Source organism: Vicugna pacos, chromosome 1 (assembly GCF_048564905.1).
Source record: "Vicugna pacos chromosome 1, VicPac4, whole genome shotgun sequence".
Lineage (NCBI taxonomy): Eukaryota > Metazoa > Chordata > Mammalia > Artiodactyla > Camelidae > Vicugna > Vicugna pacos.
Window position 1 is genome coordinate 80,421,873 of NC_132987.1, and position 24,347 is coordinate 80,446,219.

Here is a 24,347-nt window from a genome sequence, read left to right on the forward strand (position 1 = left end):
TCATTCAAAATACAAGAAAAGTATAATATGAGTGAGACACCATGTAATAAGAGAATTTTAGCAATAAAAATATAATTGCTAAAATTTTAAAAAATAAATAAAATACTGAAAAAATAAAGGCAAGGATATTATATGACTAAGACATCTGATTCTTACAATGATTGGGTAAAAGCATATCCATTATCTCTGAAAAAGAACAAGATAAAGTAATTAAAAATCATAAAGGGCCAAATGCAAAGAAGTTAAATTTAGAACAACTGTTGAATTGTGCGTAAGAAGTGTACTAACTTTGATTCTTGGAATAGTCTCCTTAAAATAGTGGTTTAAGGATTTCCTTACACATTTACTTATTTCTGATCTAAAAAAATGAATGAAACTGTTTCTGATTTTTGCAATGAAATTATAGTTGAAGCATAGGGTGTTTGCATATACAAACTGATTATGAATATGCATGTGAATATCTCACTATGAGAATAATCTAATGTAATGGACAACAGATGAAATTCAGGAGCAGAGAAAACTGAGTGAAAGAGTGGCGAGAGTGATGTTTGTCCTATTTTGGATAATCAAGGTTTAATATATATAATGTGTTTAAAATTGAGAGATAAGAAAGTGGAGCTATAATATGTATCTTAGAATTATAAAGACACAAGATCTGAAAACTAGGTATTATTAAAATATTGGAAGGAGAATGAAAAATGAATGTGAGGTATGAGATCAATAGTAAATCTTCAAGCTTCAATTAGGAGAATTAATAAATAATGTATAAAAACAATAAATCAATAAAGGGAGTAGCCATTTGAAAACCCCAAACCAGAAAAGGTTAAAAATGTTTAACTTGCGGATTAGGACTCAGTATCAGAGGTCAGGTGGTTGGTGGTGAAATTGGCTACCTTTACAATTCTTTTTTTTTTTTTTTGCTCTTCTGAAACACTGAATTTTTTGAAAACTGAATTCTTAATTCTTGTGTTAAATTTATAACATAATAATTGTAAAATTAGAAACAATATAACCCCTGACTTAAGAACATCATAGAGACAATGAGAGAGGGAGAAAGGATAAGTTTCCATTCAATATTTCTTGCATTGTTTTCATTAAAAAAGAGGGACATTATCAAGCAATATTTCCAGGCTTGAAAATATAACATTGTTACTCAACTTGTTTCAAATGTCAAACCATTAATAAATTAAACCTATATTTCCTATAAGTAATATGTAAAAAAAGAGAAAATATAACATTTCATGTCAATATGATAAAAATTGCTCTTTCCCCCCTATTTTACAGTTACTCTGTTTTCCAATATCACTTTCAATATCAAAGTATTCCTATGTGCCTTCAACTACTACCATACTTGGCATTTCATTTCTAGGACAAAGAGTTACCAAATAGCTCTTTAAGGAACACACTGTACAAGAGAAAGACGATAATGTTGCGTGAGTAAGAGAAGCAGAAATGTTCTACTGTGTACAATTTCCTAGGAAGTGGTTAGTAAAAATTTCCAAAATAATTTTGCCTTGTTCCTAGTCTCTTTATTTTTCTTTCAATATAGATTCTACATCAAAAAAAGGGCCCTTTTGGGAAACTGTACAGAAATTTTGATCAAAAGTCATTATCAGGAAAACTGCCTTCAGTTTTATTAGTTGTGCTAGGGTCACCCACGTAAATAGCTTACAGTGAAGTGGTTTGCTGCTTCAATTACACTATCATAGATGCTTCTGTGGTTTGAAACCAAAATTTATTTTTTAAATATTTTAAAAAGTAATATTTTCCACCTGAAATGATTAATATAAACAAGAGAAGAAAACCAAAAGCTTAGGAATCAAATTAGGATTACCATTTAATATCAAATATATCCTGTAAAATAAATCTCAATTTAAGAATAATTTTTAATCCTTTTTTATATAAAAATTAGTTGAGTGACTTATACAGAATAAACAAGGTTTGAGTTTGTAAATCATGAGACTTTATTCAAATCCAGTCTATGTCATCATCATATAATGCAACCTTACGCTCTCCACTTCTCCATGTCCCTCAGTTAACTTCTGTGAAAATCAAAAATTAACTGATGAGCTCGCATGATTTTAGAAAATAAGTATAAAATGGCAAAGAATTATTTTCTGTGTTAATAATTCCCAAGCCCATTCTAACTCCCCAGAGGAAACCATGGTTAATATTTCCAAGTTTAATTTTTCTAATAGATACTACCATTATAAGGTGAAGTAATGCTAATGCCTTTATAGATCTGTTTATGAGTGCACCAACTGTGGAAGTGAGTATCTATAGTCCAGACTGAAAAAGCACAGAATGGGGTGCACTATGTTACCTCCTACCTTTTCTCTCACCTACCCAACTCCCAACCTTGTTGTTACACATTTTAGTTCTTAAAAGGTTGTTTTCACTATTGTAAGTCATTTTTTCTTCTTTGTTCCACCTCTTGATTTTCATTAGTTACATTTTTAGTTGTCATAATTTATAATACTTGCATTACTTTTAGTGTTAGAGAGTAAAAGTAGCACTCCCTTTACTTGTATAACATGCTGTGATTTCCCAGCCCTATCCAAATTCCTTCTATCTGGAAGTTTCCCTGCTGCTGCAGTGGAAATTTCCTGTCTATGCTGAAGGCTTCTCTCCTCAAAGGGAGCCTGTATCTCTCTACTTCTCCTCCTGGGAGCTTTCTCCTGAGCCATGGAGGCTCATTCAGCTGATAAAGAAGATAGCAGTCGAGTGCCGGGATTTAACATTCTCGCAGACAACCCTTCGCCTTAGTACCTAAGTTATCTAAGGAATTTATCTTCAAGGAAACAGGTCTGAAATGTATTCTACACTGTTCCTCTGAGAGTATCCAGTGGGATAAACTCTCAGATGGTCAAAATGTTGACCTTTCCATTAAGACACCCTTGATTGTTTTTTCTTCTTTTCCAACTCCCTCATTTGGACTTCCTTGGATGATGTTCCACATAAACTACACTCAACTAAAGTTTTGTGTCTGAATTTGTTTTCCAAGATACTTAGCTAAGAAAAGGTGTTTTATTAAAGGTTTGTCTCTAAATTAATTCTAAACATTGAAAGCAAAATACCACCCCCCCCAGAGAAATTCAGAAATAGTGTATTACTTACTGCTTCTTACTGTAATTGTAGATAAGGATATAAAGTCCTTTGATTAAAATACAGTTGTTTGCAATGAACATGGTGAGGTGCATATATCTTTTCTAATTAGCGTTTCTGAGTTTTTTTAAATATATGTGGAGGAATGGAATTGCTGAGTCATATGTAGCTCTTTTTAAAAATTTTTTGAGAAACCTCCATACTGTTTTCCACAGTAGCTACACCAATTTACATTTCTACCAACAGTGTACAAGGGTTCCCTTTTCTCCACATCCTTACCAACACTTGCTATTTGCATTCTTTTTGATGATAGCCATTCTGACAGGTGTGAGGTGATATCTCATTGTGGTTTTGACTTGTATTTCCCTGATGAGTAGCATTGTTGAGCATCTCTTTATATGACTGTTGGCCATCTGCATATCCTCTTTGGAAAAATGTCTATTAAATTGGGTTGTTTGTTTTTCTGATGAGTTGTATAAGCAGTTTACATATGTTGGATATTAATCCCTTATCAGCTATATCATTTGCAAATATTTTCTCCCATTCAGTAGGTTGTTTTTTGGTTTTGTTCATGTTTCCTTTGCTGTGTAAAAGGTTCAATCAGGTCCCATTTGTTTATTTTTACTTTTATTTCCTTTACTTTGGGAAACAGATTCACAAAAATGTTGCTGCAGTTTATATCAGAGTGTTCTGCCTATGTTTGCCTCTAGGAGTTTTGGAGTATCTGGTCTTACATTTAGGTCTTTAGTCCATGTGAGTTTATTTTTGTATGTGGTGTTAGAAACTGTTCTAATTTCATTCTTTTATATGTAGCTGTCCAGTTTTCCCAGCATCACTTATTAAAGAGACTGTCTTTTCTCCATTGTGTATCCTTGCCTCCTTTGTCATAGATTAATTGATGGTAAGTGTATGTTTATTTTGGGGCTCTCTAGCCTGTTCCATTGATCTATGTGAGGATCATTTTTTTTAACACTTAAAATCTTACAAATCCCTTTAAAATCTTCAAGTTTCCTTCAAGTTTTCTAGGATCTATGAATTTATTTGTATGCTGCAATGTCCTTTTAAACAACATATTCAGACATCTTGCTCATAGGAAAGACAAACACTTCAGTAATACTTTGTATAGTATTTCCATATAAGAAGAATCAGATTTATTAAGTAATTTGCCTAAGGTCATAGAAGGTAATGATGAAAACAGGAAGTAGGATACAGCTGTCTTTGACTGCTTGTCCAGGACTTTCTGTTTTCATTTTCTTTTTTTTTTTCTTTTTTTTTTAAAGTGACAGTAATTTACTTCTGTGGAAGGACTGTATACATTCAGATATGACTTCTTTAAAATTGTTACTTAAATTCAGCGTGGGAACATCTTTTTAGACCAGTTCCAAATGAGTTTAATACTTACATTTTATTAGGAAAACCCCAAGATATCTTCCTGAATTCAAAGGATATGAATTATTTTTAGAAGTAGTATGTCTTAAAATAATAAACACCACATTTAAGAGGTCTGTTTCCAGCAGCGACAAACAAATAGAGCTTCACACTAGGGCTTTAATGATATATGTAATATTGCATTCCTTTTAAAATTGAATCAAATATTGCCAAAATACTAGGGTTTTTAAAAATACATAGTTGGGATATGACTTTTATTTTTCTATACATTGTATATATGTTTGAAATATTTTATAAGAAAAATAAAGACACACAGTTTTATTCCATTTTTTTTCTAATTACAAGCTTTATGACTTTGGACAAGTCACTTATTCTCTCTTTATCTCACTTTCTTCTTATTTCTGTGTTCTGATAAACTCTGAGATAATTCAGTTCAAAAATGAGGTATCCTAGATTTAACTGTCAATATATCCTTTGAATTCATAATGATTTCTATATTCTCTGTCATTAAATTTTGCCTCTGATTTTATATATACACTTAGGACTATAGTACTTCAGCAAATTTAACTTCAAAGTAAACAGAACTATTTTTTTCATATAAGATACCCTGAGTTTTTTGTTTTGCCTTGTTTGGTTTGTTTTTTGTGTGTTTTTAAAATTTGTATATAATTTTTAAAGATAGGTTGTACAATACATTCTTGAGCCTATCTTACACCCAGCAGTCTGTACCTCCCACTCCCTAACCCCAAAACAGCAGTATTTTAGTATTTACTCTTTTTAAAACTATTTTAGCCTAAAAGGTTATTTCATATGCAATGTTTAATTAACTTTACATTAAAATTCTTTTGGTAAAAGCTAAATATTATTGTCATTACTGCATCCTAAAAAATCTTGATTCTCTTATTTGAACTCTTTCAGTAACGGTAAAAGAGTTATTTCTTGTATCAGTAATTTCTTATATTTCTTCTGTCTTCTGCATCTTCTACAATTTTTCATTATCTCTAAAATTGAGTTTAAAGTCTAAAAATAGGCTTTACAGTTGCCTGATGCTGCCATTTACTCATTCTTTCATTTCTTAATATGGCTTTGAATGCTCTTTCTGGTACACACACGCATGTTATCATTTTGGGCATACTAGTTCATCCTACTCCCCAGGCTTCTGTTGTTACTATCCTATCTATATGAATCGTGCTTTCAGTTTATCTCTGATTAGAAACACTTCTATCCATTGCTGTGTTGTTTTAAGGAAACAATAACAAATAACCCAATAATTTGGGAACTCTGATTTTGTATTTGAGAGGATATTTTTGTAAATTAAACTTTCAAAGTTTTGCAGTGAGGGAAGTTAGTCACCTTTCAGTGGCACACTAACTGGAAGTGCTCAAAAACACTGCTAGAACTGCTCTGAATTCTTCTTTGAGTAATTTGCTCATGCCATATCCCAGGATATGGTTCTCCTCCCTGAAGAATAGAGAACTTGTATAAATTCACAAATTGTTTGAGCTGACTTTGGTGATCCTTTAGCAACTAAAAAACTAAAAAAAAGTCTCCTTTCAAATCCACTGCCATTACTCTACATGTGCTATATGACAAAATATTGAGACACATACTCAGACCTACAGATACTTACCTACCATTTGTGGTTCTTGATTTTTCTCTGCAGTTGCCTTCAATGTGAAAGGAAGATAGGTAAGAGATAGAGATCAATAAAGGAAATTGGAATGACAGTCATAGACTAACTTACTCCTGCTGCTATCATGATTGTGTTATATTTCTGAAGTGAAGAATCTGAAAAGTAAAGCATATATCAAAGGATGATCAGCAGTGAGCATCACCTGTCATGTATTTCTGGATTTCCCTAATTATTGAGTTATTGTATTCCTTTATTATGAAAACAGAAATATTGTTTTAGGTGGTGATATATGGCTTGTAGACATTCTAAACAAATTAAAACAAACAAACAAAAGTCCTCAAAACACCTATTTTTTTTTTAATCCTGAAGCTTTTCTGTTAATGGTAGCCCTTACTTAGTAGAAATCAAAAACAAAGTTATTTTTAAAAATTGAAACTGACATTATACCACAGGAATCCCTTAATCCTATCTTGGTGGTAGGATAATATGTTGAGGTCAGACAGGGAATAAATAAATTCACAATAAAACTTGTAAGTCTTGTCGACAGAAGGAAGATACGTATACTGTGCTGCTGATTCTAATTTGGAAATATTACCGCAAAGCATTTGAATCTCAGTTGGTAAGGGAAAAATATTGTGTTTTATTTATTAAGAGATTGGATTACAAGTGTTAAAGAAATAGTATTAACACCAAGGCAGTTGCCAACATTGGGTTGGGTCACATTATTTTTCTGTTCTCTTTATCAAATTAGCCAGGAGGCCACCTCCAGCACCAGGAGGCAAAGTGATATTGTATACACTTCTAAAAGGAGACACTGGAGACGAGGAAGGCCCTGTGTTGTTTGGCCAAGCAGCATTCATGTAATTGGATCTGGGGGCTGACAACACTAATGCACTCAATGTTAGGAGGTGATGGAGGCCCATCTGTGCTGGCCTGCTGAGTTGATCATATCAAGGAAACTGCTGGTCAGTTTTCTGACTGTGACTCAGAGCCAAAATTAGGTTGCTGAAAATTTCCATCCATCTAATATGAAGGCAGAAGGAAATCTGCTGTTGTATGAAAGAAAATAAATGTATTATGTTAGGAGGCTCTCTTAAATTATATATAATTTTCAACTGATTGTTTTGTCAAAAATGTGTTTACTTTCTAAAAGTTTTGAAGTGTACTCATTTATATACTGCTGGGTAACTTTCTTCATATTCTGATACCACTAATTTTTTTTTTTTTTTTTGGTCTTTTCAGTGAGACAGCATAGCAAAGTCATAGGGTAAGACCATGGACAGATAGGCTGGATTTATATCACTTTTAGGAGCGCTTCTGTCCTTATGAAATATATTTAGCTTCTCTGTGCCACAGTGTCTTCTTCTTTAAAATGTGGCTAATAGAAATTTTGCACTAAATGTTATGTATTTATGTCCTAATAAATGCTTCATGGCATTTCAGGCACATACCCAAGATCAATTCACATAAATGCAAAAACACTGTTTACTAATGTTAGGGAAAAATATGTTAGACCTGATTTTGCCCCATCTGGCTTTATGTGATCTGTTTGAAGAAGTTGGGTGAAGAAATGGCGGCATATACTCATTACTTTCTTAATGCAAATAAATGGATCCAGTGACATCTGAGCTACTGGGCTCATCAGAAATAGTTGTTGTTGTCTAGGAAACAGTGTTAAGTCCTCATACTCTCTTCTCTGTAATTTCTATTTGTCACATTAGTGTTACTCCCTTACACATCTCTATGTTATCTAATGCTGTCCTTTTCATCTTGCCTTGAATCCTACTCTCAGAACTTTACATCATTCCAAGTTAGATATGATTGATGGTGATTTAAATATATCACAAGGCTATTGGCTTTTTAAGAGAGTGTAAAGTGTAAAATTCAAAGATACAGTTGAGAAGATGGAGTCGTGTCTGTTACAGGATGTCACAAATTTTTCAAGATATAGGACTACTCTGCCTCCACTGCCTGCCCCTGTCTGAACTACCATTTGGTCAGTACCCACTAGTTAGGTAGCTTTGTGTAAATAGATTAGAAGCTGTTCCTTTGCTACAAAGTGCATAGCAGGCTAACAGTCATAAAGAATAAAGGAAAAGGTATAAAGAGAGTTTTTTCTTTCTCCTTTTATAGTGATGTGCTTTGCTAACTCTTTCAGAGACCTGAGTGGATATTTATAATTATGTACCCATCTCCTTTTCAATCCCCTTTTATCATCCTATTATGTAATAATTACTTTGAGAGCTGTTGTTTATTATTTTCCATATTTTAATTCACTTTCACTCTCAGTCATTTCTCAGCACGATTTGATAAAGCTTTCTTGGTTCAGAATATGTATTTTCCTACCAATGAATAAAAATGATTCAGTAAATGGGAATAGATATTTGTGGATCGTCTTCTATCTGTCCATCAACTTTCTCCTGAAAAACTCTCATTATAAGCCTATGCCAATGTGAGGGCTTCCTCATGCTTTGGCTACCTGGGGGGAAGTTATAACCCGTTGAGTATCTTATGTTGCCTAGAACACTCTGCTCTGCACTTAGCAGATATTAAAATATTGTGGTGTTGTCATACCCCAGAAGCCATCTATGTGAGTTAGTGTGGATTTTATTAACTATCTAGAAACTACAAAATCAAGAAGGGTTTCTTGCATCTAGTTACCATTTTAAATAAATGATATACTGGGGGGGAGAGAAATGCCATAGAGGGAAGGATTTATTTGATCAGTATAAGTCATCACCTCATCACATGAACAAATTGAGACTCAGACTTTAAAAGTAAAATTAAGGACTTTTGTTTTACTTACAGCAAGAGACTGTTCTGAAAAAATACACAAATGATTAATGAATCAATACAAGTTATGTTGCACTATCATATTCCTTTAGGAGTTTTTAATTAGATCATCTCCCTCCTTTTTAAAATTATTTTGTCTCAATCAGTACATTCTTCTTCTCCAAATGCATTTCATTAGGAATAAATTATCCATGGTAACTCATGTGTATATAGTAGCTAAATCTCTATTCAGTTAATTCAGATGACGTCTTCCCAGACATCGGAGGTCAAATTAGGTCAGGTGAGTAATAACTGGATCTAATTAGCTTTACCACAAGCTGTTATTTCCCTTACCTGGAGCCAAATAGAAGACTGGTGATAGTTTAACTGCCTGTGTGAATGTATATTGTTGGCATGAGGAGCAACAACGTTCTTTGCCACTGAAAAATGAAAATACAAAATTATTTTATTATGGCCAAATAATATTGAAACTACCAACCTGGGTTTTGATTCTCTGGTATTAATAACAAAGATATATGTGATAGTTTTTGTTTCATGTTCTCCTTTTAAGGGATATTATATAAAATAAAATTTAGAGTATTTCATAATCAAAAATTAATTTCCCTGGACATGCAGGGTTTTTGCAATGTAAAAAGCAATAGGGCTTATAAGTGACATGAGACCATAGTCACTCAGAACACATTCAGTGTAAGGAACTAATCTGTAAGGAGTTATTCCCAATTGCACTTGTCAGAAAAAATAAACTTTTGACAAAACCTGCTGTATTACTTGCGTTCATATAGTGTCAGCTTTCCCCAACAAGATTTAAAAAAGTAAAAAAGGGTAAAGGATGTAGAAATTTAGAAATATGATGAGTCTTGATTAATTGACATAAAAGAGAGGCTTGACAACCAACCATATGCAATTTCACCTACTGCTCGTTCCCTAGCTTTTATTACAAATTAAAAATTTTGGCCCAGTCTAGGTCAAGTATATATTCCTAAAGAATCAGCTAGGACAAAAATGCAGAGCTGTGATGATTGGGATCCTACCTATCACTATAAAGGACATTCCCAGACAAGACAGTTTGTTTTGATGTAGATAGCTAACTCCAAGAGAGGTCCATCTTAGCTTCCCTGATTATATTTAATTGTGGCAGAAAAGGCAGCATCTTGAAATGAAATTTAGGCTGGAATAGCTGGGAGTCATTGTGAAACTAGTTGTTTCTTACTGTTTTTCCTCGCCTCAAATCTGAATCAGAGCTGGATGGCTTTTATTAAGCTTTGATGATCTTGTTCTACATTTAAAAAGTATGATGTCAGTCTTACCCCTGATAATGTATATAATTAAGCATAAGTTTCTGTATGCTAACTCTATTGAGTATTACTCTGATAATATCAAACAGCAAGTAGTCCCCATATCTTAGGAGCTTATAACTATACATATTTCACTCAGGTTTGAAAGTTTGACTGGGCTTGGTATCAGATCAGTGGCACAATCAGTGACTCATGGCAAGAGATAGGAAGAAATAAATTTATAATATATCATAATAGGAAAAAAAGGCTAATTCCAAAACCAGTTCAGTATATTTACCAGGCAACACAATTTTTAATGGAATGCTATTTAAAAGTATAGAATGTTCAGCTGAAAGACAGTTAATTATGGAGAATTGGTGAAATTTATAACATTTACCTATATCAAAGAATATAAAATTATCCTCTAGTAACAAAGCCAGAAAAATCTTGGCTAATTACAGGTTTTCTTATTAGTCTTAATACATATGTATTTACTTATTTGTGCTCCTGTAAGACAACATTATTTTATATTAAGACATATTTTCTACTATAAGAAATGTGATTTAAGAATTACTGTAAATTCTTCATTATGAGGGTATTTGGAGAAATATATTTCTGTTATAGTATCATTAATAGCTATTCTTTCCTTGAGTAATTTGTGTTATTTTTATCATTAAACACACTATTTTGCTGTTTTCTGGTCTTCTAATTTGGATTGCTTCTAACATTTCAAATTGATGTCCCATATCTAGAAAATGTATGATTTTACTGTGTTTATTTCTACTTTAGACATACTTCTATCTCTTTCCTATTAATGTTCATATTGTTTACCTATTTTCTTCTTCATTTCGTTTTCATTAAACTCTCTTGCTGTGTTTTAAATATCACTATAGACTGCTCTAAATCTTTTCTAGTTCACCACAGGGTATATGTAAACAAATATAAAAATATTACACACCTTTGGATAGTTTGATTGTTCTACCTGGACCAGCTTTTTTATTTTTACATTGAGGAAGTTCAGACTACGTTGATTTGTCTATCTCATTTGAGATTTAATTCATTATTAGGGATAGATTCCAAAAATGACTGGGGCTAAATAACACTAAGCAGTAGAGATAAGGGAAACGTTTAGTTGGTGAGCATTTCAGTCAGCACACTGAAAAGTGGTAAGAACATAAAATGAGTCAACCATCAGTGCCTCCTCAGGATGAAATTAGATCCTGAAAAGAAAATGCACAATTAGAAAAAACTTAGAACCAAAAGTAGATTTTGGCAGATATTATTAGATATGATAAACTGAATAATTAAGAGGCAGAGCTACTCAAAATAATATTTTTACAGTTATACTGAATCCACAATGCTTCATGTCTGAAGTTGTAACCACTCAAATACTAGCTGTTTCCTTTTGAACTTTTCTTAGCCAGAGGAATAGGTTTGGAAGAACCTGGGTTTCCAGATTGTGCTGGTAAAGAAAAGCTGTATTATTTTATTTTTTTCCTGCTGTTGTGAACTTAAAGAGACATTATAATATATTCTGTTAACTTTTAGTTGCATTATTAGTACCAGGGCTTTTAACTGTATGAATACCTATTAATACATTTACTATTTTGGGTTAATAAATGCACAAAGAACCTTGGTAGTGAGCATAACTTTTCCTAATTGGTCACATGAGTAGTCTGAAATATATTGTAGGGGTTGAGAGTATAAATCTGGGAGCCACACTTCTTTTGTTCAAATCAAAATTTTGACATTTATTGGTTGTAGGATCTTATGGAAATTACACAACTTCTCTGTTTATCAGTTTTCACATTGGTACATAGTATTGTGAGAATAATGATAGCATTGCTGAGTAGGCGTGGAGATTGAATAAGTTAATGCATATTTTACAAAAAGGAATATAGTCTAAATATTAAAACAAATCAGAGTATTAGTTTTTTTTTAATTTTGGAGTTAAAATTTGATGCTAAAGATAAAATTTGTTCAAAATTCAATTGAGAGTTTTTAAAAATATGTATCAGAGATTGTCCAGCGGATTCTGGGAAGATGGAGTAGGTACCATCAGGAATTTGTCTTTTTACCTAGCCAGTAATTGCACTGGCAGAGTCCTTCTGATGTAACTGTTTTCAAACTCTGGAGTCTGTTGAAGGCTTATAGCTTTCAGGGGAAGACTTAGACAGTTAGTTGTGGTTCATTTCAGTCAACTTCAGCTTTTAGCACAACAGCAATTACTCCTTCACTAACCCTAGCCACATGGCAGGCAGCTATGCACATATTCCTGAAGCAGTTTTCACACAGTTTGGGGAGTGAGGGTAGGCAAAATAGACCCTGTTCTCTAAATATTAAGGATCTCTGTTCTGATTGTTTTTTGTAGTTTCTGATCACAGAAGTGCAGACAAAGAGATGGGCAGCCATTGTTGTGCACCTTCTCCCATTGTTGCAGTCCCTACCCCCTTGGTTGAAGTGACTTTCCAAAAATTTAAAGGGATGGGTCCCTCCCCACCCCCCTTTACTTTTTTGCTTTTTACGCTTTTAGCAACTAGACATTAAAGACTAGGTAATTCAAAAGCAGCTGTGTATATAATGAAAGTTAGAAAGTATACATGCCATGGGAAAGGCTCAGAAAAGGCCTGAGAAGACCTTAAGTTTATACCTAAGTATGATTCTCAGCATAGACAGTCTATGATTAAAAACAAAACAAAAGCAAAAACAAAACAATAAAACAACAACAACAGCAGCAGCACCCTCAAAAACCATGAGGAAAAAGGAGAACCTGATTTCTAGGGTTACTACATTATTAGATTTATATATTCATTTTTCAAAAAAAATCACAAGGCATACAGAGAAACAGGAAAATATGGCCTATTCAAAGGGAAAAAAAGAAAAAGTCAACAGAAATGATCCTTGAAAAAAATCTAATGTGAAAAACACTAGACAAAGGTTTAAAAAAAATCTTAAAAATACTCAAAGAACTAAAGAGAGACATGGAGAAAGTCAAGAAAAGGATATGTGAACAAAATGAGAGTATCAGTAAAGAAATAGAAAACCTAAAAAGAGACCAAATGAAGTTTCTGAAGCTAAAAATACCATAATAATGAAGCATTTTGCTAGGGGGGTTTAAAGACAGATTTTAGTAGGTAGGAGAAAAAATCAGCAAACTTGAGGATAGGAAAATTATTATGTCTGAGAAACAGAATGACATAAAGATTGAATAAAAATGTATAGAGCCTGAGGAGCTTGTGGGATATGATAAAATGGATCAACATATGTATTATGGGAACCCCAGAAGGAGAACAGAGGGAGAATGAGCAGAGAGAATATTTGAGGAAATAATGGCTAAAACCCTCTAACATTTGAAGAAAGACATTAATATGAACATCCAAATAGCTCTGTGAACTCCAAGTAAGATGAACTCAAATATGCTCAATAAGATTATCAGCATATTTTTCATCAGACACTTTGGAGGTCAGAAGACTGGGCTGATATATTCAAAGTGCTAAAAGAAAAAGCTATCAACCAAGAATCCTATAACTTGAGAAACTGTCTTTTATGAGTATAGGAAAAATTAAGATATATCCAGATAAACATAAGCTGAGGGAGTCTGTGACCACTAGACCAGCCTGCAAGAAATGCTTAAGGGAGTCCTGCAAGGTGAAATGCAAGGATACAAGACAGTAATTAAAAACTGTATGGAGAAATACAGATACCAATAAAGATAAATACATGAACAATTATAAAAGCTAATGTTATTGTAACAGTGGCTTGTAACTGTACTTTTTGTTTCTACATAATTTAAGAGACTAGTTTATTTAAAGAAAAAAATAATTAGTGTAAAATTTGGTGTTACTGTAACTTTGGTTCATAACTCAAAATCTGGTTTTCTGTAATTTAATGACTAATATAGTTAAAATTAGTTTATGTTTTTTAGCAAATGGTATAACAAGATGCAGTTTTGTGACATCAACAACCAAAAGGAATAGGTAAAGAGCTGTTAAGGAGCAGAGTTTTTGTATCTTATAGAAGTTAAGATGGTATAAATTCAAATTAGAGTAATTCTATAATATTGAATGTAATGTCCATGGTAACCACAAAGAAAATAGCAATAAAATATACACAAAAGGAAAAGAGAAAGGAATTTAAATATTTCACTACAATAATTGAGCTAAGCCCAAAGGAGGACAGTACTGCAGAATATGAGAGACAAAAAAAGCTATAAGACTTCTTTAGAAAAAAAGTTTTATATAATAAAATAGCACAATGACAGCAGTAAGTCCCTCCTTATCAGTAAATGGATTAAAATCTTCAATTAAAACCCAGAGATTGGCAGAATAGATAAAAACACATGATCTAACTATATACTGTCTACAAGAGACTCATTTGAAATCCAAAGACGCAAACAGGTTGAAAGTGAAAGGATGGAAAATATATTCTGGGAAAATAGTAGCCAAAAGAGAATAAGTGTGGCTATATTAATATCAGACAAAATGGACTTTAAATCAGAAAGTTTACAAGAAACATGGAAGACATCATATATTAATAAAATTTTCAATAGAGCAAGAGGGTATAACAATTATAAATACTTACACACTTAATGAGAGACCACCAAAATACAGGAAGCAAATCTTGAGAGAATTGAAGGGAGAAATAGATAGTTCTACAATAATAGTTGGAGACTTCACTATCCCACTCACAATACTGGATAGAACAACCAGACAGAAAATAAGTAAGGAAATCAAGGACTTAACACAATAAACCAACTAAGTATAATAGACATATAGAAAACATTCTACCCAGCAACAACAGAATACATATTCTTTTCAATTGTACATGGGATGATTTCTGGGGTAGACCAGAGGCCACACATTAAATCACAGTATAATTTAAAAGCCAGATATCATACTAGGTATCTTCTCTGATACAATGGGATAAAACTACAAATTGAACAAAAAGAAAAGTAGAAAAACTACAAAATTGTGGAAATTAAGTAGCACACTTTTAAACTACCAGTGGATCAAAGAAGAAATTACAAGAGAAATTTGAAAATAATTTGAGGTAAATGAAAACATACCACACAAAAACTTACAGGATGCAGCCAAAGTAGTGCTAAGCAGGAAACTTATAAGTATAAATGCTTACATTAAAAACAAGGGACATCTCAAATCAACAACCTAACTTTATAACTTAAGGAACTAGAGAAAGGAGAACAAACTAAACCCAAACCCAGCAGATGGAAGGAAATCATAGAAATTAGAACAGAGACAAATGAAATTTAAAAATAGAAAAATAGAGCAAATCAATGAAACCAAAAGTCTGTCCTTCTAAAAGATCAACAAAAAAAGCTGACAAACCTTTAGCTAGATGGAAAACTATAAAAATAAAGAAGATTCAATTTACTAAAATCTAAAACAAAAGTGGGGACATTACTACTGATAATACAAATATACAAAGGAATATAAAACAACACTATAGATAACTGTACACCAACAAATTAGGTAACAAAGATGAAATGGGCAGTGCCTAGAAGTATGAAACCTGCCAAGGCTAAATCATGAATAAGTAGAATATTTAAATAGAGTTATAACTAGTAAAGAGATTGGATCAGTATCAAAAATTAAAGAAAAACTGCTGACTTGATGTCTTCATTACTGAATTCTACCGAATTTAAAGAACTAATTCTAATACTTCTCAAACATATCCAAAAAACTGAAGAGGAAGGGATACTTCTAAACTTATTCTGTGAGGCCAGCATTGCTCTGATACCAATGCCAGACAAAGAAAAGAAAATTACAGACCAATGTATCTTATGAACATTGATGTAAAAGTCCTCAATAAGATACTATCAAACAATTCAGTCACATATTATAAGGATTACACATCGTGATCAAGTGAGATTTATTCCTGGAATGCAAGGATGGTTCAACATATCAAAATTGATTAATATATTATGCCACATCAACAGAATGCATGTGGGAAAAAAGCACATGATCATCTAAATATGGAAAAAGCATATAACAAAATCCAAACCTTTCATGATAAAAACATTTAACAAATTATGAATAGAAGGAAACTAACTGCAATATAAAACCTCCTATTTAATAACTGAAAGTGTGTAGTCTTTGCATGTTGGAGAAATTTACAAATTTAAAGCCAGATCACATTTATGAAAATAACTTTGATTTTTAGATTTATTTTACATGTTGTTCTCATGGGCAGGTGAGATATTATATGATTAGATAATATTGGTTGTAGCTCAGATACAGACACTCTTTCCAAAATATCACTGCCTCTGGTCTAAAATCTCCAACATCATGCACATAAATATATCTAGCAAATAACTAAGAAATTATTACCAACCATTAAAGGCACAGTATAATAAAGTACCTAAGACAATATCATGAGACAATAATCATGTTTTCCTTGTTTCAAAGAGGAATGATTGATTAGAAGATAACTAAGATTTGTTGCAGTGACAACTAGAAGGTTAGGATAAATGTAAATTCTCTAAGAATTTTTGGGGAATTTCTCATTGGCAATTTTGTCAAAGACAGCACAGTTTATTTTGTTTTCTCTTTACATTTTCTTTGAGGTTCCAAAGACTTAGCTGAACTGTTTTACTAACATATTCTTACCCTTTATATGAGATACTGTTATTTCTAACTAATATACGGATTTTGAACCATAGCTCTCAGATAACCTGAAAATAACAACACTGCCCTTCAGTTTGAAGGTCATTTGTCTATAATACAAATTTCCAAACTTTTGAAAGACTAAAGCAAAATTGAATGGTCTGAGTCACATAGCATATGCCATCTTCATGTTAAGGAAGAATTGTGAGATCTTCTCTTCTCCTATTTACATATTCTAACATATTGTATATATTAAATGAATCTTAAGTAGATAGTGCCAAGTGGATAAAATAAAGATATCTGGGCCACAGATTGTTGTAAATTTTAATTGAGGTGATGCATATTAAACTCTTAAGAAAAATATCTATAATAAATGATTATTTAATGAATACACTGTAAAAACACTATCAATGATCATAATGATGATGAGATTTGGAGAAAGAAGAAGCCAGAATTCTTAATCTAGAGAAGCCAAAATCTAGAAGATTCTAGATCAGAATTCCAACAGAGTTCAAGCATAAAGACAATGTGGAATAGACAGCGATGTGGAATCTTCAGCAATATTGAAAGTCTGTTTCCTATTGCTTTCTTTTCAGTTATTTTTCTGCTTAGCAAATCACTTGAAGCTCAACGCTATTTGTAGGGTGCCTATTTTTGGTCAGTGCAGTGAGTGTATATATTTGGTTGGTTGATTGGTTGGCTTTGGTGGAAACAATTACTTGCTTATTTGCCACCTGTCAAAAATATTTGCCAAAGAGAAAGTAGATATGATACTAAATTAAAAAAAATTGTTCTTTGGGAAAGGACATTTCTAGAGTGCATATTAAATTACACTTATGCTTTCTAACCAAAAGTAGTACTAGCAAGCTAATTTACTTAAACTCCTTAAACTTTCAACACTAAGGAAGAGAGAATTGTTTACTTTGTCTCTCTGATTTCTAAATCAAGTATTATACTCAAAAAAACATATAAAGCATAGTAGCAAGGAAATATGACTCAAAAGGAAAAAAACTACTTTAGAAAGGTGATGATTCCTATGTACCTTTAAAATTGCCTAAGTGAATTGACAAGGAAATACAAGTCTTCCTTCAGATGCTTTTGCCATTTAGAAAGATGTACACGTAGTTGCTGTGAAGAGTCAAGAATCTACAGAAGCTTTTATTTTCCATTTTTTAATTCAGTTAACCAAATTGCATACACTGACCATGATGTGGACACCAAATGGTATACAAATATGAGTTTAGACACAGGTTTTAACCTCTTTAACTAAGTAGCTATATATTTGTGGTAACTTACTTTAACTCTCTGATGTGCTTGTTCTGCCCATGTAAAACAGGGATAATATTATGGACCTAACTAGGTTGCTTAATGTTTAACTAGGTACCATATGAAGCCTGACATATATTAGAAACAGTCAAAGCTGGTCGATTAATGATGGTCACACACATATACATATGAATACACAATCAAGAATATTGGGTAGGAAAATGTCTGATTTAGTGATAATAATCAAACAGCCATGAAGTTTTGTGAAGTAAGATAGAAAGAGAAAGAAAAATCCCTTATGGTATCACTCATATGTGGAATCTAAAAAAAGAAGACAAACAAACTTATTTACAAAACAGAAACAGATTCACAGACATAGGAAGCAAATTTAAGGTTACCAGTGGGAAAGGGGGTGGGAAGGGATAAACTGGGAGTTCGAGATTTGCAGATACTGACTGGTATAGATAAAATAGATAAGCAAGTTTATACTGTATAGCATAGGGAACTATATTCAATATCTTGTAGTAGCTTATGGTGAAAAATAATATGAAAACAAATATATGTATATTCATGTATGGCTGAAGCATTGTGCTGTCCACCAGAAACTGACACAACATTGTAGACTGACTATACCTCAATTAAAAAAAAAAGATAAAAAGAAAAAAAGTTGAGTTTGGTTTATGAGCAAATTAGAAAATAATATTGTCACTTACCATCAAATGCTGCCTGTCAACTTAAAAAAAAAAATCCCAGTAAAGAGAGAATTCAGTCAAAAAAAAAAAAATCTAGGATGGAGACACCAACTACTGATAACATAGCTCTGACTCTATTGACAAAGGCTAAAGTCATCTTTAATTGTTTTACATACGTGAACCAACACATTTCACATATCCCCTTATTTAGCTATTTTAAAATGTTTCTATTATGTATCGATTTGTTAAATATCCTTATGAATAAACCTCCCTCATGTGATTTCAATTACACCACTGGTTCAGAGGCTAAAAAATACTTGGAAAAACACTGATACTAGGTAAAACCCCAATTAACTTCATGTTTCTCTTTTCCATCATTTAATGGGTCTGTGTTTGAATATTTTCCATTAGAAAAGTGGTGACTCTTACACTAGCATCGTCCATCTTTGACCAGCTCTGATAATTTTATTTTTCTTCCTCATTTCCTCTCTAATCTACTTCACAAAAAAATTCATTTAACAAATATTTGAGGTAAATCCTGTGTGTCAAGAACCATCACTGATTCAGTATCTATCTCACCAAATGGAAGATTTACTGAAGCAAACACAAACTGACGCCCTGTTACATGTGTACTGAGTGTTGGAAGATAAGTGCCAATTCTGTTGATCAGTTGAGTCAGATCAAATTGAAAGTCATTAAATATTTGAATAACTTTTTTAGTGTTCCCTGAAATGTCTAGATTCAAGTGTTAAATACAATATATAGCAAATTGCTGTTGTCCTTGTTATTTGTCAATGATAATAATAATGTAGACAAGATGATCTCCATTGTCTTTAAAGTTGTTTTATTGAGTCCTAGTTTCAATGGTTATATATACATGCCCACATAGGATAGTATGTGAGACACAATATTGTTATACTTCCCCACACATACCAATCACATTACTGTTTCATAGTAGCTAAAATTTTTAAAATATGCAAAAATATTACCAATAATTTTTATTTCCTAGCAGTGTTTCACTAAAAAGATGCTTTAGTCATTGATTTGTAACTTATGTGACTGTTTTAATGTTTTTTACTCTGTCTCCACATGCTACCAGATGAGCTTGCTGGCAACATGACACTCATCAAAGGAAAAATTCTAGATATGAAGCAGGGCTATGAATCCCTGCAAGCTCTGTCCAATTGTGTACTTGAGTTTGACTACATATATGAGTAGTAGAGCCTGTGTAGAAACAGCAGGGCAGTTTTTTATGAAATGTCACTCCTTGAACCTTCTTAATTTAACAAAGAGGCAATCTATCACCTTCTCTTGAGAATATATTTACATGTGGGATTTAACTTACATAAGTGGCAGGCAATAATGGTAATTGCCTTCTCTTACCCAGATGGGTTGTTTTTTAAATGGCTATATACTGTTTTAAACCTCAGTGTGTAGTCAATACAGCACTCAGGTGGCAGACTCTAACATAAATAATATGTCAAGAATATGAATATAAACACATAAATATAGGTTCAGTATGAACTGCCTACAAACAGCATATTTCAAGGTGAGTTTATATGCACAAATTTTCTTTGCAGATTTAAGGTTACAATGCGCAGTTGAACTAACCAGTGTGTTTTAGATCCGATGCAGTAGGGCTCCATTAAAGGCTAGAATCATTTCATGCACTGGATCAAATTCATAACTATGTCCAGTAGCTCATTCATTTGTAAGAAAGTGTTCTTTATAGGCTCTCAGGGTTTAATCCAGGAAATTCAGCTGATTCCCAAAGGTTAATCACAAAGAATGGACACAATCAGATGTGAAAATAAATCTTACATTGGAGAGTATCTTGACTACAGCATGCCTCCTGCACCTAAGTACTATAGTGTGCACTCCCTTAAAACTAAGTACAAGGGCATTGTTTTAAAAAACCACAGTGCAATTATCAAAGTCAAAAATTTGATATTGATCAAATGTTATCCACAGTTTGTACCTAAATTTTTTAAAGCTTTTGTTCTTTCCCTGATCCAGGATCCAGTAGAGGATTACTCGTTGTGTTTAGTTGCTATATTTCTTTAGTACTTATAGTTTGGCAGAGTTTCTCAGTCTTTTTTTTAAAATAATCTTGATATTTAATAACCTGGATGTTTTTGAGAAGTAGGATGTCCTACGTTTTATGTTTGTTGGATGTTTTCTCAGGATTTGATTCAAATTTTGAACTTTAAGGAGGAATATCACTGACATGCTATTGTATTATTCTCAGTGTTGTTGATGTCAAATGAGATCACTTCGTTAAGATAGTGTCCCTCAGGTTTCTCCAATGCAAATTTTCTAGTTTTCCTCTTGTAACTGATAACTATTTGGGGGTGAAATTCGTTGAAATCATGTAAATATCTTTTTTTCATTAAATTACCATTAATTTTAGTATCACTGGATGATTTTCTAACTTCATTTCATCTATATTTTAAGTTGCCATTCAAAGGTAAAGAAGGATTTTCCCTTCTAGTTCATTTATTTATTTATTCCTTAATTTATTAATACTAGTATGGACTCATACTGTCCTTTGTTATTTCATGTGTTATAATCCCTTAGTACCTTAATTTTGATACTCAAATTTTTCCAAATTCCACCTGTAAGAACTCCTTCATGTCAGCAACTATTTCCTTTAGATAAGTCCCTGTCATTCTTTGAGCATTCTTTGAGCATTTTTAGACACAATTAGATTAAAATATTCCAGGATCATCTTGTACTTCCCTTGCCTCAGTTTTGGATTTAGCCTTTACTCTAAGGAGTATTGATTCCTTAAGTGGGAAATGAGATTTTGATATGAAGATCTGAGTGCTAGAAGTCTTTGCCATTGGAGTATCATTGCTTCAGGGTACTCTCTTTGGACACAGCTAAGAAATACAGATATCGTAGATTGTTATTACTTGTATTCGGAGTTCATTTTCTCTCCCTTCTCCTTTTTCCTCTCTTTTTCTTAACCCTCCTCCCTCCTAATATAATGAAAAATCACAAAGTGCTCTGTGTTCTTCTCCCTTTCATTTTTTTTCCACTTAGTTTTCCCAAAATGAGAAACCTGGCTCCCAGATCATCAATGAATTCATTAATTGATTCAAGCCTTTAATGTAATTACAATATATTCAGAATTATTAGTAGCACCAAGAAAAGCAAACCTGCTGACTGGATTTCAATATTTGTTTACAGTTAGTTTTAAGGTAAAATTTACATATAGAAAATGCAAATGCATAAATCTTAAAGTGGATGACTTGAGTTTTTAATAAATTATAATCATGTAACCCTAATTACTATCAAGTTATAAAAGATTTCCATCACCCCAGAAACTGCTCCCTTGCTCTCATTTTATAAGTACTGTAATTCTTAAATTTTAAACAGTATTTTAGGTTTAATTAACTGCCAGTTATATCAGATCCTCTTAATTGTTGCATTTCATGTTGGTTTGTTTTTCACATCCTAAGCCACGCTCTTTGGTATATTTTGTTAAATAAGCAAAATATTTTTCAAAATACTCATATTATGAAAGCATGAAATAAACTTAGAAGTGAAAAATAATTTTAGAGTTCACCTATTTATTTAAGAAGCTGCATATCAGTAAATGCACATATCCTAAATATATATCAACAGTTTTCACAAACTAAACTTACCTCATGTAATCAGCACAAAAAAGTATTACTGTAACTCCAAAGGCCCTACATTTTCTTTCCTACTCAGTGTTATTTTCATAAGTTAATTCATATCCTCATTTTTAATAGTATGTATATGCCCTAAAACTTTCTAACAATGGAATCATACAGTATGAATTATTTTGTGGCTTTATGTTTCTGATATTTATCCATGATGTTACATACAGCAAGTTCATTTGTACTCAAAGTGATATAGCATTACATTGCATGAATGTATCACAGTATACTAAATTTGATGGGCATTTTTTCTGTTTGTTTTTGTTTATAATTGGGTTTATCATTTATAAAGGGATGATAAATACACCTTTACACATATCTTTGGTGAATAATATACACATTTATCTTAGGTAAATACCTAGGAGTGGATTTGCTGAGTTATATGATGTGTGTATGTTTAGCACTAGAAGATAGCGCAAAGCAATTGGTTGGGTGATTCCATTTAAATTGACACCAAAAGTAAATGGGATTTTTGTTTTTATTGTATCTTTTCTAACATTTAATTTTGTCTGTTTTTCATTCTAGTCATTCTTTTGGATGTGCAGTTGTATTGCCTTGTAATTTTAAATTGCATTTTCCTCATGAGTAATGATTTTGAACATATTTTCATAAGTGTATTGACCATTTTTATATCATTTTGTATAATGTGTAAATTCAAATCATTTGCCCATATTATCTATTGAACAGTCAGTAATTTTCTTATTGATTGTAGAAGTTATTTATGGGTTCCAGATAAAAGATTTTTATCAAATATGTTCATTGAAAATATCTTCTGGAATTTGTGGCTTCACTTTTGACTCTCAGTGGTATAATTCTTAATTTTAATGTAGTGCAATTTACAATATAATGGCTATCTTTTTTGTCTTGATAAAAAATCTTTTATTGTTTTGCATTTACATTTCTACAGTGCAACTAAAGTTGATTTTTTGTGTGTCATATGAAGTAAGATGTAATTTTTTTTTTGCCATGTCAATATCTGATTGACTCAGTGGTACTTATTGAAAAGATCATGTTTTCCCTATAGCACTGCCCTATTATTTATAAATCAAGTGGCAAAATATGTTTGGATTTGTTTCTGGAAACCATTCTGACCTATTAGTTTAGTATTTATTTATTTTTTTATCCTTGCATTTATACCAACCATGTTAATATAGTTTTATAAAAGCCTTGATATCTGTTAATGCATGTCTTTCTGCTTTGTTCTTCTTCAAGAATGCCTGGTTATTCATAAACATTATATTTGGATGGAAATTTTAGAGTCTATCTGCTTCAAAACCCCTGCTTGTATTATTATTATTATTATTATTATTATTATTATTATTATTATTGTTTGTATTTTTCTATAGATAACTTTGGATGGAATTGACAGGTTTAGAATATTGTGTTCCTCTTCACAAGGATGGCATATTCTTTGTACTTGGTTTGTCTTTAATTTCTCCTAATGATTTTTAATAACTTTCAGAATAGAAAATTTACCTCTATTAAATTTATCCTTAGATATTAGAATGTTTTAGGTTTGTGTAAACAGTATTTTTATTTCATTTTTTTGGTTTGTTTCTGGTATTTACAAAAATAATTTCCAGAAAAAAATTACATTTTTATTCTAATAGTTTGTAGAGTTTTCTGAATGTTCCACATATATCATTATTATCTTTATATAATTATACTTTTATTTCTCCCTCTTCAATTCATTTACATTGCTTACCTTATCACTGTGGCTAAGAATTCCAATCAGTGTTGAGTAGAAGTGGTGATCACATTTTTATCCTGGTCCTGTTATAATGGGGGAAAATTATATGACTATTAAGCTTGATGCTTGCTATTTTTTTTTTTTGCAGAAAATCTTTATTTTAATGTCCTCTTTCTACTTTCTTAAAAATTTATCG

The 24,347-nt window shown here is 32.0% G+C and overlaps 1 long non-coding RNA gene across 2 annotated transcripts; it reads right to left on the reverse strand.

Moving 5' to 3' along the window:
* Positions 1-6,124: 6,124 nt before the first annotated feature.
* Positions 6,125-24,322, reverse strand: LOC140698494 (uncharacterized). Of its 2 annotated transcripts, none has more exons than XR_012076344.1 (3): positions 24,167-24,322; positions 9,254-9,339; positions 6,125-6,161 (listed from the first exon to the last, which is right to left on the reverse strand). It is a non-coding gene; the product is annotated as an uncharacterized lncRNA (long non-coding RNA). The 2 variants fall into 2 exon arrangements; XR_012076322.1 differs by lacking the exon at positions 6,125-6,161 and adding an exon at positions 6,204-6,282.
* Positions 24,323-24,347: the final 25 nt, after the last annotated feature.